General features: G+C 43.5%; 1 protein-coding gene across 3 annotated transcripts in view; it reads left to right on the forward strand.

Moving 5' to 3' along the window:
• Positions 1-18,677, forward strand: part of LOC126272262 (hydroxylysine kinase) — a 215,773-nt gene that overhangs the window by 36,905 nt on the left and 160,191 nt on the right. The window contains exon 1 of one of the 3 annotated variants that reach the window (XM_049974995.1): positions 10,716-10,781. The exons of the other annotated variants lie outside the window; for them this stretch is intronic. The gene's annotated coding sequence lies outside the window, so the exon portion shown is untranslated. Of the gene's footprint in view, positions 1-10,715; positions 10,782-18,677 lie in introns of those variants that run through there. 3 annotated transcript variants of the gene reach the window in all.

Raw genomic sequence — 18,677 nt, forward strand, 5'->3', positions numbered from 1 at the left:
CGAAACTTGCTAAATTCTTAGGAATGGTAAAGAAACCCATGAGCTTCATTACAACCTTCTTGTTTTATGCGCTCACATGGTATATCTTGAGAATAATTGCAGCATGTTTCATGACGTTGTATGAGGGAATATTCTTCTCGAAACATCATAGCTGACTTCTGATCTAGATAAATACGTCGCTTTAACAGCACATTGAATCTTACCATTCTCTCTGAGTAATTGCTTGTACATTTATCATTTTGAAAGGCAAGGCTGGCCTTAATATTTCCTTAGAAATCCATTAGAAGCCGTAGGAAAAGCAGTCTTTTCCCACACCAGCATCTTTCCAAACTTCGCTAGAATATTCCTGTAATCACAATGTGATGTGATCTGTCTTCCGATATTCCTTTTCGACTATACCGAATACATGATTGCAAGAAACACTGTCTGCGAATAGGAAAATACCGGATAAGTTTAGAGAACACTTTAGTGCGTTCCATAAAATGTGCCAGCATACAGAGCATTACAGAATTCTGTTCTAGTTGGTGCACTAGCCTGAAAAAAAAAAATGTCAATCCTCTCTTAGCAATACCTCTAAACCTTTTTTCCAAACAATGTAGGAGAAAATATTCCAGTGGAGATTTTATTTCATTTGTATCTCTTCCAGCTTCTGTTTCACAACAGGTATATTGAGAAATGTTATCAGTATCTTGTTTTGCTTTAAGTATCACCACACTCAGGTTATAGAACCATACCTGCTGCGCGTAAAACACTTTTCCATTAGAGAGCTTCGTCCGAGATCGATTTGTTGTCTGTCAAAGAACTTTTACAGTGTCTTCAGAGTACACATTCAGGAATACCTCTAACGACTTCGGCAAGCTAAGTAGCGTAAATTGAGATTTGAAAATACCCCTACATATGCATGAGGCAAGTTTTGCAAACACGGACTGTTTTTCTCTGTTCTGTAAGTGTGAAATAAAGCTTGTAGAGGAAGCTGAACAGTATTTATTGAGAAAACTATTTAAAAAAATCTTAAAGCGAGTTTTGTAAAAACAGTCCCCATTTTTCAGCGAAGAGGAAATTTAATTCGAGCGTTCTGCGCCTGTGAAGACCTAGGGCGAAAAACAAAAGATGATAGCACCAAGCCAGGCGACAGACAACAAACCACTGTCGCTCATGAAGAAGGCTTCCCTAACCCGCTGAAGAAGAGGCAAGCGAAACAGCAACAGATATGAAGCAGTTCAGGAAAATAATCTATGGCAACTGGAAGAAGAAAGGGCGAGAGAGAGATTTACGTGCATATAATAAACTTTCCTCTAAAATTTCTCTCCTTCGTACCTCCTCTGTGTTACCACAGAAGACATGTCACTGACCTCATTTGTACTACGGCGGCAGTAGACGCGAGGCGCCTATTTGCCTCCACCGCCCTGAGTGGAATGCATAAGTTCTAATTAATGTTCAACAATCTGCAGTCTTCTATAGTTGTTTTCCCCAGAACAGAAAACAGCACGTAGGTCGTGAATCAGTTATCAGGAGGCGGTAATAAACTCTTAGCGAGGAATTGACATTGTATAGATAATTAAATCTTCAATTAGTTTGTTTGAATGGGATAGTGCCCTTTTTTTAATTACTAGACCAAGAGATACTGCAGAATTACAATCCATTTTGTGAATCACAAGTCATCTCCATTCTTCACACTTTCGTAGAAAATAAACACATCAATGAACAGTGTATTTGCGTAGTTGCTATCAAGTTGTTCTCTGGTTAGAGACTGTTAATTAAATTATTAACCGATAAAAACCAAGACAGACAACATGTCTGTCTTCCGAGACTGCAAACCAGGTCTGATTTTACAACCGAACCACTTCAACCACCATGCAAGTTAAGTGTGATTCGAAGAACTCTGAAGTGCTTCGTTTGCCCTTTCGTTTAGCAGATATTTATTATTCTGCAGGTTATTAACAATTTTGAAATAATATATTGAGAGACGCTTTTACATGAAAGGCAAGCAAATTCACTGTTTAGTTTTTCTAACAAGTAACGGAAGTTATCACTTTTGCGTGCTACTGCAGGACGCAGCAGCCTATCGTGGAGGAGGACCACAATTTAGGCGATACCCGTACCGAACAAACCATCTTGAGAGGCACCCACATGCCTTGCTCGTACTGTGGCATCAAGCAGTCAGGCCTGCAAGATGAGTGGTCTGCCAAGCGAGTGGATTTATTCTTATTTCTCGAGTAACATCAATGACTGATTATGAGCTCCAGTACCCACAATTAAGCTACAAATGATTCTCCTGTTTGAATACTACGCAACGGAAATGGATAACGCACATCTGACTATTAGAAATTTACACAACTCTAATTGTTCACTACGCTCTGGCATACCACATTTTCTTGCATACCCAACAGCTTTGATCAACACGTGGCCATTACACTGAATATGAATGGCGCACACATTATAAATTCTGGATATCATGACTACACACTATTCGAAGAACAAGGCCACCAACCTTTTTCTTTTCACTATCTTTTTTATTCCGATAAATTCTATTATGTTTCAAAGATAACCTAAACACACCATTACATTTTATACAACAATTACACATGAGAAACTCCGCCCAGTGGGCATGGCTTTACATTGGTGATTCTCTATCTTATGGTCTCGTAATTATCTAACGCTACAGTGCACTTTCTGGATAGGATGGTGGATCTTTTCCTATATCTCATACTTCGACTCTCACACCCATCATCACAAAAATGTACTCCAGACCGTGCATAACCCACTGCCTCTGAACCTATCTTGTTACTCTCCCATGCAAACCACACATACTTAAATTACATGAAATACATCACACTGGCAACATAGAATACACCACACAGAATAGTCACAACGTTAGAATCACTTCACTTTCAGCTTTCCCACTGCATTTAGTATTCATCCCAGTTTCACACGACACTGCCCCACTTCGTAACTTTTCTTTCCTACTGCGAACTGGAGGATACATGCACGTCTTCCTGTGCAATGCAAGCCAAGTGGCGTTGCTGGATAAAAGGCTGACTCACCTTGCTTCTCTCTCAGAGTATTAGAGTTTGAATCTAGCGGCCCACGGAAACATAAGACGCAAAGTAATATTAAGATCATATTCGTCACACACGCGAGTCCTGAAGTGATACCATGGACGAGTACTTCACTTTATCCTTTGTCTCATACACAGATTGAGACTCACACAGTACACACCACATGGAAGTGCTCATCTCTAATTTTAAGTCCTGCACACGCCATTTCTTAAATATTTCCAACTTATAGTACACACGCCAGTAATTCAGCTTAACTTTAGTACTCGGAAGTATTTCAACTTAGTACTTCAGCTTATTGCTACACGTGGTTTCATTGTGACCGTTGGTCACTTCCGAAGTTTACTACGATCCCCTTAATATTACCTGCCTGTCATTTAATTTTCCCCCCAAAAGTTCCTGAAATAGAGAAATATTTATTCCAAACTATTCTTAGGTATTTCACATGCATACCAATTCTCCACTCTTTTGTCTTTACGGAGCACACCTAAGACAGGTCTTACCAACACAAGATACAGCGCCAGACTGCTGAAACATGGCCGTTCTTCAGGTCATCTCACACCTCCGCCAAGGTGGGGGAGCACCATGCTACCGTATTGGTCAGCCACATTTCAGGCGCTCAGAGCTCAGGTAATCATATATTGCACATTCAGTATCTGCAGTTAGCAAACGACCGTACATTCATTCATTTCACATATCTCACCAAATTGGATGCAGGGATTTATTTTGTGGGAGTGCACATGTGATCAATAAAAATAAATAAATTGACCTTCTTTCCTACACTGGTATCGAGCTTCAGTGTATTAAGTGAAGTTGAGTTATTATTACAAAAAATATGTTGTTCTGACAAGAATAACGAAGAATGTTGTACCTATTTTCAATGTCGGGCGGTACGGTACCCTTTCAAACTGTCACCGCTACCTCACACCACATTACATCGTCTTCCCACTGCTGCCTTCGCAACTGCCCTAAGAAGAGCTTATTGTAGCTGAATATGATGGCCATCAAGCCGGAAATATTACAACTCAAGCAAATCAAGGGCCACAGTCTGAGCAACAGAAGATCCTGTGCTGCAGTATCCAGAGACGTACAAACAGCTATATGAGTGGTTAAAGAATAATTGCAAATGTCTCTCTACCTTGTGTACACGATACTACCGCCATCTCTGTATATGCATATCGCTAACCCATGATTCTTGTCTGCTCCGACTATAGCGAATATGTTGTAAATAAACACATCTATCTTTTAATCCCTCCATAGTATTTGATTTGTTGTACGGAGTTCATGCACCTCGTTGCACCAACGGACACAAAAGTCTGCTCTATTACTATTCAAGGTGGAGGTGGTGTAATTACACGTCGTTGTGTAAGGGCTGTACACACCGTATGTTCGACAACACCCGGACACGCTTATGTATTGCGGAATTGACCTCAAGACTTCACGAGAGACGGACTTGGCAGTATGAAAGGAGACGGGGGGTAGCCTATTGTGTTGTTAGTTGAAATTAGTAAAAGCGGAGTTGATCGTACAGAAGAGCTCAGTGACTTCAAACGTGGACGAGTCATTGTATGTCAGCTTGTGTCCCGATGCTTTTGATCATACAGTGTATTTAATAGTTGTTTCTGTTTTCCGTTTATATCTTGTATAGTTATTGATAACTGTGTTGGATGGTACAGCGGAACTTCCTGTGAAAAACCAATAATACACTCCTGGAAATGGAAAAAGAACACATTGACACCGGTGTGTCAGACCCACCATACTTGCTCCGGACACTGCGAGAGGGCTGTACAAGCAATGATCACACGCACGGCACAGCGGACACACCAGGAACCGCGGTGTTGGCCGTCGAATGGCGCTAGCTGCGCAGCATTTGTGCACCGCCGCCGTCAGTGTCAGCCAGTTTACCGTGGCATACGGAGCTCCATCGCAGTCTTTAACACTGGTAGCATGCCGCGACAGCGTGGACGTGAACCGTATGTGCAGTTGACGGACTTTGAGCGAGGGCGTATAGTGGGCATGCGGGAGGCCGGGTGGACGTACCGACGAATTGCTCAACACGTGGGGCGTGAGGTCTCCACGGTACATCGATGTTGTCGCCAGTGGTCGGCGGAAGGTGCACGTGCCCGTCGACCTGGGACCGGACCGCAGCGACGCACGGATGCACGCCAAGACCGTAGGATCCTACGCAGTGCCGTAGGGGACCGCACCGCCACTTCCAAGCAAATTAGGGACACTGTTGCTCCTGGGGTATCGGCGAGGACCATTCGCAACCGTCTCCATGAAGCTGGGCTACGGTCCCGCACACCGTTAGGCCGTCTTCCGCTCACGCCCCAACATCGTGCAGCCCGCCTCGAGTGGTGTCGCGACAGGCGTGAATGGAGGGGCGAATGGAGACCTGTCGTCTTCAGCGATGAGAGTCGCTTCTGTCTTGGTGCCAATGATGGTCGTATGCGTGTTTGGCGCCGTGCAGGTGAGCGCCACAATCAGGACTGCATACGACCGAGGCACACAGGGCCGACACCCGGCATCATGGTGTGGGGAGCGATCTCCTACACTGGCCGTACACCTCTGGTGATCGTCGAGGGGACACTGAATAGTGCACGGTACATCCAAACCGTCATCGAACCCATCGTTCTACCATTCCTAGACCGGCAAGGGAACTTGCTGTTCCAACAGGACAATGCACGTCCGCATGTATCCCGATCCACCCAACGTACTCTAGAAGGTGTAAGTCAACTACCCTGGCCAGCAAGATCTCCGGATCTGTACCCCATTTAGCATGTTTGGGACTGGATGACGTGTCGTCTCACGCGGTCTGCACGTCCAGCACGAACGCTGGTCCAACTGAGGCGCCAGGTGGAAATGGCATGGCAAGCCGTTCCACAGGACTACATCCAGCATGTCTACGATCGTCTCCATGGGAGAATAGCAGCCTGCATTGCTGTGAAAGGTGGATATACACTGTACTAGTGCCGACATTGTGCATGCTCTGTTGCCTGTGTCGATGTGCCTGTGGTTCTGTCAGTGTGATCATGTGATGTAACTGACCCCAGGAATGTGTCAATAAAGTTTCCCCTTCCTGGGACAATGAATTCACGGTGTTCTTATTTCAATTTCCAGGAGTGTATAATGCAAAAAATTTCCCGAAGTTACATTCCTTCCTAGCAAGGTTTACCTCGATGTTTCGCTTTTCATTCAGTTTTCTTCGTATTGACATCTGATGTGACTGAACGAGTTATAAATGGCACAAAATACAGATGGTTCACACCATGGGTGGTGGCGGGGTTAAGGGAATATTTTAGCTGTCGTGGAGAGGGGAGACATGAACGAGGAAATTCCGACGTAATCCACGATCGGTGTTGCCAACAGAACTTGCAACATTTAGCTTCACCGAGCAATTACGATACAGCTACTGCTAGGTTGCAGCAGTGACGGAAAAACAAGACAGTCGACGCGAAGTGTTCCGTACCGAGCTAGTACGCGACGAAGGGACCCAACTACCACCTTTTCTTGTGCCACTTATAACTCAGTCTCTACTTTTTGAACGTATTTTAGATGTACTATATTCAGCAATAGTATGAATCGTCAACCTTTTAAGTTTAAACACCTAGTCTCAAAGAATATGTTCGGTTATAATCAATGTACCGTCACCAATTTTCAGCTAGTGAAGTGCTATTCGCTACCGACTTATTAAGTAGCCCAACAGTCAGCGCAGCCACCACACAACACCAACACCCGTAAAATGAGCTCGCCTACTGGGTGTGTGGACAGGGGGAGTGGCGGGAGTGCAGGTAGGGATGAAAGCATTTTGTGAAGTGCTGAAAATATACTTTTCGTGCAGATGATGTGAAATGACAGATGTCATGTCGTGTTCAGATCTGATATGATACAGTAGCAACAACTACATACACTACTCATGTATATACTTTGTACCACGCACTGTACATCGTAAAGATTGATAGCAGTGATAGAGGGCATGAATCTGAACCGGAGCACCTGAACCTTCCTTCAAATTTTTATTTTACACAGTGCACAGAAATTCACTGGGCCGACTTGTAATGACCTTCAGTAGAGGAAGTAACCTCCTCCTCGTCCCAGTTTCTGTGATTAAGCCTAAAATAATGCTTTAACGGCGGTCAGTATGTGAAGTGCAGCACATAAGAGAAGCATTATACAATAATATCAATGGTGACAAAGTTTGTCATTAAGCAGATGTCTGAATTTATGAATATGTTTTACTCACTTAGCTGCTGTGATGTTTTTGGTTTAATTCAATGTGTTGATCAGTTTTTTCTTTTTCCTGTGTGAGCACAAAGGATGATCTCTCAAAAACGCGTGTTTTCAGCGTACAATTTGTAGTTGTAACATATCGGAAAATAGCCCGATTACCGGGTTACCTTGTACCCAGATAACAATTTCAGTTTTTTGCTGAGTTTTTATTTGCTGTTACACATCTGTATTTTTTTAAGAACTGATGAAATTAACTACCACTAATTATTGCATGAACATTGTATTATACATGTACAGGGTGTTTCAAAAATGACCGGTATATTTGAAACGGCAATAAAAACTAAACGAGCAGCGATAGAAATACACCGTTTGTTGCAATGTGCTTGGGACAACAGTACATTTTCAGGCGGACAAAGTTTCGAAATTACAGTTGTTACAATTTTCAACAACAGATGGCGCTGCAAGTGATGTGAAAGATATAGAAGACAACGCAGTGCGATTTCCTGAATGAATATTTCGACGATCGTGTTATTGCTTTGGGCTATCCGAAACATACAGGAGGCGGCGTGGATTGGTCTCCCTATTCGCCAGACATGAACCCCTGTGACTTCTTTCTGTGGGGACACTTGAAAGGCCAGGTGTACCGCCAGAATCCAGAAACAATTCAACAGCTGAAGCAGTACATCTCATCTGCATGTGAAGCCATTCCGCCAGACACGTCGTCAAAGGTTTCGGGTAATTTCATTCAGAGACTACGCCATATTATTGTTACGCATGGTGGACATGTGGAAAATATCGTACTATAGAGTTTCCCAGACCGCAGCGCCATCTGTTGTTGACAATTGTAGCTACTGTAATTTCGAAAGTTTGTCTGCTGAAAATGTACTGTTGTCCCAAGCATATTGCAACAAACGGTGTATTTCTATCGCTGCTCGTTTAGTTTGTATTGCCGTTTCAAATATACCGGTCATTTTTGAAACACCCTGTAACTTCCTTCTCTTGCACAGATTTAATGCAAAATATTGGACAGGATTGCAATTTTTAATCATGTATGCCGATTACATGTATTTTTGCTCGTGTTTTGGGGGGTGTTAACATTTTCCTCGGTGTTGCATTTTCCTCAATTTTTCGTTTTTTAAATCTGGACCGAGCGAAAACGTAAAATAGGGATTTCACTGTATTTTTATTCTTAGTACAGGCATACTGTCTATCATGGAACTCAACTAACAAACCACAGCGGACATGGCAATCCGAATCCTACCAACACCCACAAAACCATTGGGCATAATTTAGAAAAAATAACGATAGTATCGGTGCAAATTTGGTAATTAGTTGTTCAGAAAATTCCAGAACATTCGAAATTTTGCACCAATGGAGTGTGGGGCGAAATTTGGTTGGCATCCCTACACGCACTGTGTCTAATGTGCTACTGCTGGAACTTTCATTGTTTTATATGTCTGTTAGTTATTGAAAGTACTGTGTTGAGTAGAACGTTGTGTCGCACATTTTGCGAAGTTCGAGATGGCAAAGTTAGAGGAGCATTAAATTTTGCGTGAAACACAAGAAAACCTTTAAAGAGACACACCATATGATGCAAGATGCTTATGGTGATGAGTGCTTAAGCCGCACGCGGTGTTACAAATGGTCATACGGTTTAAAAATATCGCGACGGAAGTTAAAGGTGACCATCGTTCAGGACGCCCTTCGACATCTACCGAAGGATTAGTTCATCATGACTTCGTACCACAGGGACAAACTGTTAACCGATGGTACTATTGGGACGTGTTGCGACGCCTGCGAGAAAATGTGAGAAGAAAACGGCGTGAAATGTGGCGAGACAGTTCATGGCTCGCCCATCATGATAACGCACCCACACATTCATCCTTGTTGGTGTGTGAGTAGTGCACAAGAAACGAAAACACTGTGCTGCCCGACCTGGCCCCTGCGGACTTTATTTTATTTCTTAAGTTGAAAACCTCGTTGAAAGGACGAAGACTTGCAACGACAGACGAGATAAAAGAAAGTTCGCAGACGGCACTTCGCACGATCGAACAAGAGGCGTACCTAGACTGCTCCCGAAGTGGAAACGGCCTTGGAAGCGGTGTATCAGTTGTGGAAGAGGGTATTTCGAAGGAGACCATGCACAATAAGTAAAAGGCAAGCGAAGAAAAATTTTGTGGACGAAGTTCCGGAATTTTTTGAACAGACTTCGTATATATATATATTTCGTTGTTGAGCCATATCTTTGAGATTTGATCTTATTGTATTTTACTTTGATTTGTAGTCGACGATTTAAACGCGATTTACAGAACTACTGCCTGCAGTTAGTGTCAAACACAATAATTTATAGTACAAATAATGAGTGCCTGATATACGTCGGATATCATAACTTGTTTGTACAGTATGTCTGCAACATTTCTCGCGTGGAACCTGGCAGAAATACGTAGATGGAGATAAAAAAGAGGAGCTGAGATTTTATAGACTCTTGGTTAGGTGTAAGCCAGTCACTTGGTATTTCAGGCTTAGAACTAAAGCAAAATGCAAAAATAAAGAATCACTTTCAGTTTTTTTTCCTAGTTACATAATGAACGGGACATTCACAAGGGAACTGCACCCATTACTTCATATAGCACTTACGTGTGCATTGTCTTATAAGTTTCCTAATTCCAAGGCACATAGAAACGTTCACAAATACAAACTTTTTTTTCAGTTACCACTGTTTCGCGAAAGATGTAGTCTTGGTTAACTTGGTTAACTTGGTTAACTTAATTAATTTACACGGCGTAACAGTGTGGTAGCAGAATCAAACACCTCGAATATTAAAGTATATTTTCACGCGATGAATTACAGAGAAACTGTATTTACTTCACTTACGCAATTTTAACAACTTAAAATGACAGTTCGGAACTTACGTACGCCGACAATATTTGTCTTGACCGGTAGATGTAAGAGTAAGACACTTTAACATAAATCACAAAAGAAATTGCTTGTCTAAAATTAGAAAACTGGAGGGTATTGATCACTAACAAAAAAAGTAGGTTGGTGCATTTGATTACCGACATGTCAATGAGATATTTGAACAGATTTTTTTTTACATTCATTATCCGAGATTACATGCCTTCACCATAGGTCGTTGCGTTGGTATGCCTCTGTCCAAACGAAGACGAAACGCGCCATCTCCTGATCCCAGTAAGGCGCCCTAACTGCTAAGTATGAGCCATGTTGTATTTTCACCGTAAGGACAACGCATTGTAAATTCCTGTATTCGCCAATGACCGTAAGGACAACGTATTGTAGATTCCCATATTCGTCACCAGCAATTAGCGCCACTCAACACTTAATGCCACTGTACAGTGCGGCCCACGGTAGCTATCAGAGGGAACACGCGATAGTGGGAGTAAACATCTCTTCGTTTACTCAAGTGAGAGGCACAGAGCATTATCTCCCACGGTCTTGTTAGTGCCGCGCTCTAGTAAGTGACTTGTGCGTTATCAGGTGAGTGTCACCGTTTCTTTCCTCAAAATTTCTTGTTCGTGGCGTTCTATTTTCAAAAATACGTAACATTCTGACACTGTTGTAGCATCAGGGGAATGCACTGACAATCGATATTGCTGAGCATCGTTTATGTCGGCGCTAATACCTTAATATAATCTTTCACATTTAACGACATCGATTTGCTACTGAAAGTAATTTGAGTGGTCTTACTCTGGCATTCGTAAGATGGTTACGCTGAATTTGTGTGCTGCGACTACCCTTTGTTGTAGTAGTACAGGAAGCTAGTCTACCAGACAGTACGAAAACGTGTTTGTTCACTCTACTGAGTAGATGTATGTTAGGCATATACACGGAGGTGACAAGGGACATGCGATACCACCTAATATCACGGCGGATCTCCTTTCTCCAGGCGTATTGCAGCAGATCGACGTGGTATAGACTCAGCAAGTCGCTGCAACTCCCCTTCATAAATATTGAGCCATGCTGCCTCTACTGCCGTCCATAACAACGAATGTGTTGCCGTAGGAGTTTGTGTGCGAACTGAACTCTCGATTACATCCCATAAATGTTCGATGGGATTCATGTCGGGCGATCTGGGTAGCAACATCATTCGCTCCAATGTATGCTGGAATAAAACTTCCTGGCAGATTAAAACTGTGTGCTCGACCGAGACTCGAACTCGGGACCTTTGCCTTTCGCGGGCAAGTGCTCTACCATCTGAGCTACCGAAGCACGACTTACGCCCGGTACTCTCAGCTTTATTTCTGCCAGTATCTCGTCTCTTACCTTCCAAACTTTACAGAAGCTCTTCTGCGAACCTTGCAGAACTAGCACTCCTGAAAGAAAGGATACAGCGGAGACATGGCTTAGCCACAGTATCATCAGCAAACAGCCGCACATTGCTATCCACCCTATCCAAAAGATCATTTATGTAGATACAAAACAACACCACTCCAGATGATACCCTCACCTCCGATGAACACTGACCATCGAGGACAACGTACTGGGTTCTATTACTTAAGAAATGTCCTGACGGATAAATTCGTTGTACGTCCCACATTGATTTCTGCAGTTATTTCATGCAATGTTGCTTGTCTCTACGCAAACGAAGCTGCTCTCGGTCGTTAATGCAAGGCCACTGCGTTGTCCATAATGAGAGGTTTTGCCTGAAATTTGGTTTTCTCTGTACACTCTTGACACTGTTGATGCCGGAATATTGAATTGCCTAACGGTTTCCACAACGGAATGTCCCTTGCTTCTAGTTCCAACTACCATTCCGCGTTCAACATATGTTTATTCCTGTCGTGCAGAGTTAAAGCTCATTTTGTTTCTGCTAGCAAATTGGATTTACGCATGGAGGTCGATGTAAGGAGCTTTCTCCCATTTTTAAAACGAGAGAAGATCTCGGTTACACAGCTACTTCATCAAGTTTTCATTGACACCCTGTTGTCGATGATCTGTCTCATTAATCAAAACGGATGTTACGTCTGCGATGTTGTGGGAACGCTTGGAAGGAATGTAGCTACTATCTGGCGAACATCAAACGACGTACAGATAGTGCTGAACGGATTAGAAAAGTTCTCTACCATTTTTCATGCAAACCAATATTTATCCAGTTATCGTCATTTTTAAGTAGGTCCATTACAAGTGGAAAGTAACATACCACTAATCTACATACAAGGTGTCCCTCCTAAGGTTGCTCATTTTCTCTGGGTTTAGTCAGATACTTCTAATTTAGTTTCGGTTGTGTGTAGCTGCAGTCAGCTCGCTCATCAAGTCTTTCATGTGATGCCAATGTCGACGGAAGTGTCGGCTTTTTATGTGTTGCAAACAAAATTACCTTTAAAGAGAAATTTTACTTGCCCATTCGATAGAGCGGTCCCAGATTAGTCTAGAGCGATATTCGTTTTATTTACATCTGTCAACAGGGACATTAAAAGACGAAAAAGAAGCGACTGAGCAGCCCCACTGTACGGTGGTAACAGCATGGAACAGTATGGTGCTGTCGCTGCTAGATACTGGCTATTTTTCAAGTGCCTTTGTCACTGTTAATAGATATCTATAGAACGAATGTCTCAGTAGATTAATTTGGGACCACTGTATGAATTGACGCGTAGAATTACACTTTAAAAGTAATTTTGTTTGTGACGGGAAACAAACTGGCGCTTTTCGTCGACATTGAGCGTGACACAAAAGACACGATGAGCAGATTTTTTTTGGACTGACTCCAGCTACGCATTGCAAAAACAAAACTTCAAACGTGTCCGAAACAACAGAGAAAACGCACCTGACGACTCTTAGGAGCGCAACCGGTATGAGCACTGATGGAAAGAAATCGCAACACCAAAAAATAATTAATGTAGAGTAATGATATTTCGCGAATATATTTGTCTAGGTGGTGATGATGAGATCCCATACTCCGAGGAGCGTAGGGAAGATGCGGGAGATCATCATTGCCGACTAGGCAAGGTCCTAGCGGAGGTGGTTTGCATGCGAAGTTCAGAAAAACGCGAAATCCCGAAGATGGGCTAAAATTTACAGACGCGCGAAATTTGGCACGTACTTCGATGCGAGATGCCTTTAATAGGTTCCACAACGAAACATTGTCTCGAAATTTGGTAGAAAATCCGAAGAAATTCTGGACGTATGTAAAGTACACAAGCGGCAAGACGCAGTCAATACCTTCGCTGCGCAGTGCCGATGATACTGTTATCGACGACTGTGCCACTAAAGCAGAGTTATTGAACGCAGTTTTCCGAAATTCCTTCACCAGGGAAGACGAATGGAATATTCTAGAATTTGAAACACGAACATCTGCTAGCATGAGTTTCTTAGAAGTAGATACCTTAGGGGTTGCGAAGCAACTCAAATCGCTTGATACGGGCAAGTCTTCAGGTCCAGATTGTATACCGATTAGGTTCCTTTCAGATTACGCTGATACTATAGCTCCCTACTTAGCACTCATATACAACCGCTCGCTCACCGATAGATCTGTACCTACAGATTGGAAAATTGCGCAGGTCGCACCAGTGTTCAAGAAGGGTAGTAGGAGTAATCCATTTAACTACAGACCTATATCATTGACGTCGGTTTGCAGTAGGGTTTTGGAGCATATACTGTATTCAAACATTATGAATCACCTCGAAGGGAACGATCTATTGACACGTAATCAGCATGGCTTCAGAAAACATCGCTCTTGTGCAACGCAGCTAGCTCTTTATTCGCACGAAGTAATGGCCGCTATCGACAGGGGATCTCAAATTGATTCCGTATTTCTAGATTTCCGGAAAGCTTTTGACACCGTTCCTCACAAGCGACTTCTAATCAAGCTGCAGAGCTATGGGGTATCGTCTCAGTTGTGCGACTGGATTCGTGATTTCCTGTCAGGAAGGTCGCAGTTCGTAGTAATAGACGGCAAATCATCGAGTAAAACTGAAGTGATATCAGGTGTTCCCCAGGGAAGCGTCCTGGGACCTCTACTGTTCCTGATCTATATAAATGACCTGGGTGACAATCTGAGCAGTTCTCTTAGACTGTTCGCAGATGATGCTGTAATTTACCATCTAGTAAGGTCATCCGAAGACCAGTATCAGTTGCAAAGCGATTTAGAAAAGATTGCTGTATGGTGTGTCAGGTGGCAGTTGACGCTAAATAAAGAAAAGTGTGAGATGATCCACATGAGTTCCAAAAGAAATCCGTTGGAATTCGATTACTCGATAAATAGTACAATTCTCAAGGCTGTCAATTCAACTAAGTACCTGGGTGTTAAAATTACGAACAACTTCAGTTGGAAGGACCACATAGATAATATTGTCGGGAAGGCGAGCCAAAGGTTGCGTTTCATTGGCAGGACACTTAGAAGATGCAACAAGTCCACTAAAGAGACAGCTTACACTACACTCGTTCGTCCCCTGTTAGAATATTGCTGCGCGGTGTGGGATCCTTACCAGGTGGGATTGACGGAGGACATCGAAAGGGTGCAAAAAAGGGCAGCTCGTTTTGTATTATCGCGTTATAGGGAAGAGAGTGTGGCACATATGATACACGAGTTGGGATGGAAGTCATTACAGCATAGACGTTTTTCGTCGCGGCGAGACCTTTTTACGAAATTTCAGTCACCAACTTTCTCTTCCGAATGCGAAAATATTTTGTTGAGCCCAACCTACATAGGTAGGAATGATCATCAAAATAAAATAAGAGAAATCAGAGCTCGAACAGAAAGGTTTAGGTGTTCGTTTTTCCCGCTCGCTGTTCGGGAGTGGAATAGTAGAGAGATAGTATGATTGTGGTTCGATGAACCCTCTGCCAAGCACTTAAATGTGAATTGCAGAGTAGTCATGTAGATGCAGATGTAGATGTCTACGTAACACATTCAAATGATTATTATCGCAAGATCACAGGTTAATGCAAGCGCGAGATAAGCTGTTGCAAATGTGAAGTGCTTGTACATTAATAATCGGCGTAACCGCCAGAATATTGGATGTAATCATGCAAACGTGCATGCATCGTGTTTTACACGTGTTAGACTTCAGTTAGCGGGATGGAGTTCCATTCCTGTTGCACTTTGTCGGTCAACAAAGTGACGGTTAATGCTGGTTGTAGGTGGCACTGAGATTGTCGTCCGATGATGTCTTATATGTGCTGGATTCGAGACAGATCTGGTCTTCGAGCATCCTAAGGAAACATGTCGACACTTAGTAGAGGATGTTGGGTAACAACAATGGTATATGGGCGAACGTTATCCTGTTGGTAAACACTCCTTAGAGTACTAATCACGAATGGCAGCACAATAAATCAAATCACCAGATTGACGTACATATTTGGAGTTACCACGAGAGTGCTGCTGGCATACGAAATCGCACCCCAGACCAAAATTGCAGGTGGAGCTCCAGTGCTGCGAGTGTAGGTCCAGTGTGTTTAGCAGGCAGAGAGGTTGGTTGTAAGCCCTCAACTGGCCTCTTTCTACCCAAATCACGGCCATCATTAGCACCGACGGAGAACCAACTTTCATCAGGAAACACAACAGACCTCCACCCTGCCCTCCAGTGAGCTCTCACTGGACACCACTGAAGTTACAAATGGCGGGGTTTGGCATGAGGAGAATGAAAGTATGGGCGTCTGACGAGGAGCTGTCTTAGAAGTAACCGATTTGTAGCAGTTGGTTGTGTCACTGTGGTTCCAACCGCTGGTTGGTTCTGCAGATGCAGTAAGATGCGGCAGAGCCATACGCTGAACACGATGGTCATCCCTCTCGCTAGTGCCATGTGACCGTCCGGAGCCGCGTCTTCTTGTGACCGTACATTCCCGTGATCACCGCTGCCAACAATCGTATACAGGATGTTACAAAAAGATACGGCCAAACTTTCAGGAAACACTCCTCAGACACAAAGAAAGAAGATATGTTATGTGGACATGTGTCCGGAAACGCCTAATTTCCATGTTAGAGCTCATTTTAGTTTCGTCAGTATGTACTGAACTTCCTCGATTCACCGCCAGTGAAGGAAGGAAGGTAATGTTGACGTCGGTGCCTGTGTTGACATGCGACTCATTGCTCTAAGTACTAGCATCAAGCACATCAGTACGTAGCATCAACAGGTTAGTGTTCATCACGAACGTGGTTTTGCAGTCAGTGCAATGCTTACAAATGCAGAGTTGGCAGATGCCCATTTGATGTATGGATTAGCACGGGGCAATAGCCGTGGTGCGATATTTTTGTATCGAGACAGATTTCCAGAACGAAGGTGTCCCGACAGGAAGACGTTCGAAGCAATTGATCGGTGTCTTAGGGAGCACGGAACATTCCAGCCTATGACTAGCGACTGGGGAAGACCTAGAACGACGGCGACACCTGCAATGGACGAGGCAATTCTTCGTGCAGTTCATGATAACCCTAATGTCAGCGTCAGAGAAGTTGCTGCTGTACAAGGTAACGTTGACCACGTCACTGTATGGAGAGTGCTACGGGGCTGCGTCAGCGCATCAGGGATTCCATGCGACGGAGGGTGGATGCATGTATCCTCGCTAACGGAGGACATTTTGAACGTTTCCTGTAACAAAGTGTTTGAAGTCACGGTGGTAGGTTCTGATGCTGTGTGTTTCCATTCCATGATTAATGTGATTTGAAAAGAAGTAATAAAGTGAACTCTAACATGGAAAGTAAGTGTTTCCGGACACATGTCCACATAACATATTTTCTTTCTTTGTGTGTGAGGAATGTTTCCTGAAAGTTTGGCCGTACCTTTTTGTAACACCCTGTATAGTAACCAGCTACATTCCTGCCGAGTCTTCCTGCAAGATCGCAGAAGTTACATCCATCTTCTTGTAGCCCTATGCTCGATCTCATTCAAACTCAGTGAGTCGTTTTACAATGGCGCCTTTGTCACCTTAAAGGCATTCTTGACTGACATCAGCTCACGAGGTCCAGTCTCAAAGGTAACTGACGCTCACCACCAGCATAGCGTGTATTTAAAGCAAACCTGGTTTTCATCACTCATAGTGACGGTACTAGCCCGACTCTTATGCGACTGGCGTGAAATTTAAATAGACATCATCACTCTGAGCACTATGGGACTTAACATCTGAGGTCATCACTCCCCTAGAACATAGAACTACTTGAACGTAACTAACCTAAGGACATCACACACATCCATGCCCGAGGCAGGATTCGAACCTGCGACCGTAGCGGTCGCGCGGTTCCAGACTGTGAAGCGCCTAGAACCGCTCGGTCACCACGGCCTGCTAATAGACATCATCACTCAGATGTAGAAACACACGTACCGACTTTCGGTTATGTCACACAACTCCTTGTTGTTGCAATTTTTCCGTCAGTGTTTAAATTAAAATCTTCTCCTGCAATTTCTTCTGTAAGTTTAGGTTACTCTCTGAATTGATGTATGAATTTTGTTACAGTTTTCGCTTTTAGATTGACTGATTGATGGAGATACGTTTGTGGGCGCAAAAGATAGGTAGAAGGCCACCTGTCTATAGCGCCAGATTGGCCTATTATGACTGTCAGTTATGTAACCTGGCCACCAGTTGACAAAGGTTATTACAAAACCGGTACTGACAGTACAAGCTTTTATACTTTAAAGAGAACATTGTTTCTTTATACCAAAGTGCCGTTTGTATCATATGAGCAAATTTATCCTAAAAATAACAGGCGCGGTAGTGGAGGTTTCTACTAGGCCAGTGTATTTCATATACACTACTGGCCATTAAAATTGCTACACCAAAAAGAAATGCAGATGATAAACAGGTATTCATTGGACAAATATATTAGACTAGAAGTGACATGTGATCACATTTTCACGCAGTTTGGGTGCATAGATCCTGAGAAATCAGTCCCCACAACAACCACCTCTGGCCGTAATAACGGCCTTGATACGCCTGGACATTGAGTCAGACAGAGCTTGAAAGGTAACGTCCACTGTTCAAAGTCCTGTCAATGCGAACAATAGGTGACCGAAACGTGTAACCAATGGCATCCCATACCATCACGCCGGGTGATACGCCAGTATGGCGATGACGAATACACGCTTCCAATGTGCGTACACAGCGATGTCGCCAAGCACGGACGCGACCATCATGTTGCTCTAAACAGAACCTGGATTCATCCGAAAAAATGACGTTTTGCCATTCGTGCACCCAGGTTCGTCGTTGACTACAACATCGCAGGCGCTCCTGTCTATGATGCAGATTCAAGGGTAGCCGCAGCCATGGTCTCCGAGCTGATAGTCGATGCTGCTGCAAACGTCGTCGAACTGTTCGGGCAGTCGGTTGTTGTCTTGCAAACGTCCCCATCTGTTGACTTAGGGATCCAGACGTTGCAGCACGATCCGTTACAGCCACGCGGATAAGATGCCTTTCATCTCGATTGCTACTGATACGAGGCCGTTG

Source organism: Schistocerca gregaria, chromosome 5 (assembly GCF_023897955.1).
Source record: "Schistocerca gregaria isolate iqSchGreg1 chromosome 5, iqSchGreg1.2, whole genome shotgun sequence".
In the NCBI taxonomy this organism is placed as follows: domain Eukaryota; kingdom Metazoa; phylum Arthropoda; class Insecta; order Orthoptera; family Acrididae; genus Schistocerca; species Schistocerca gregaria.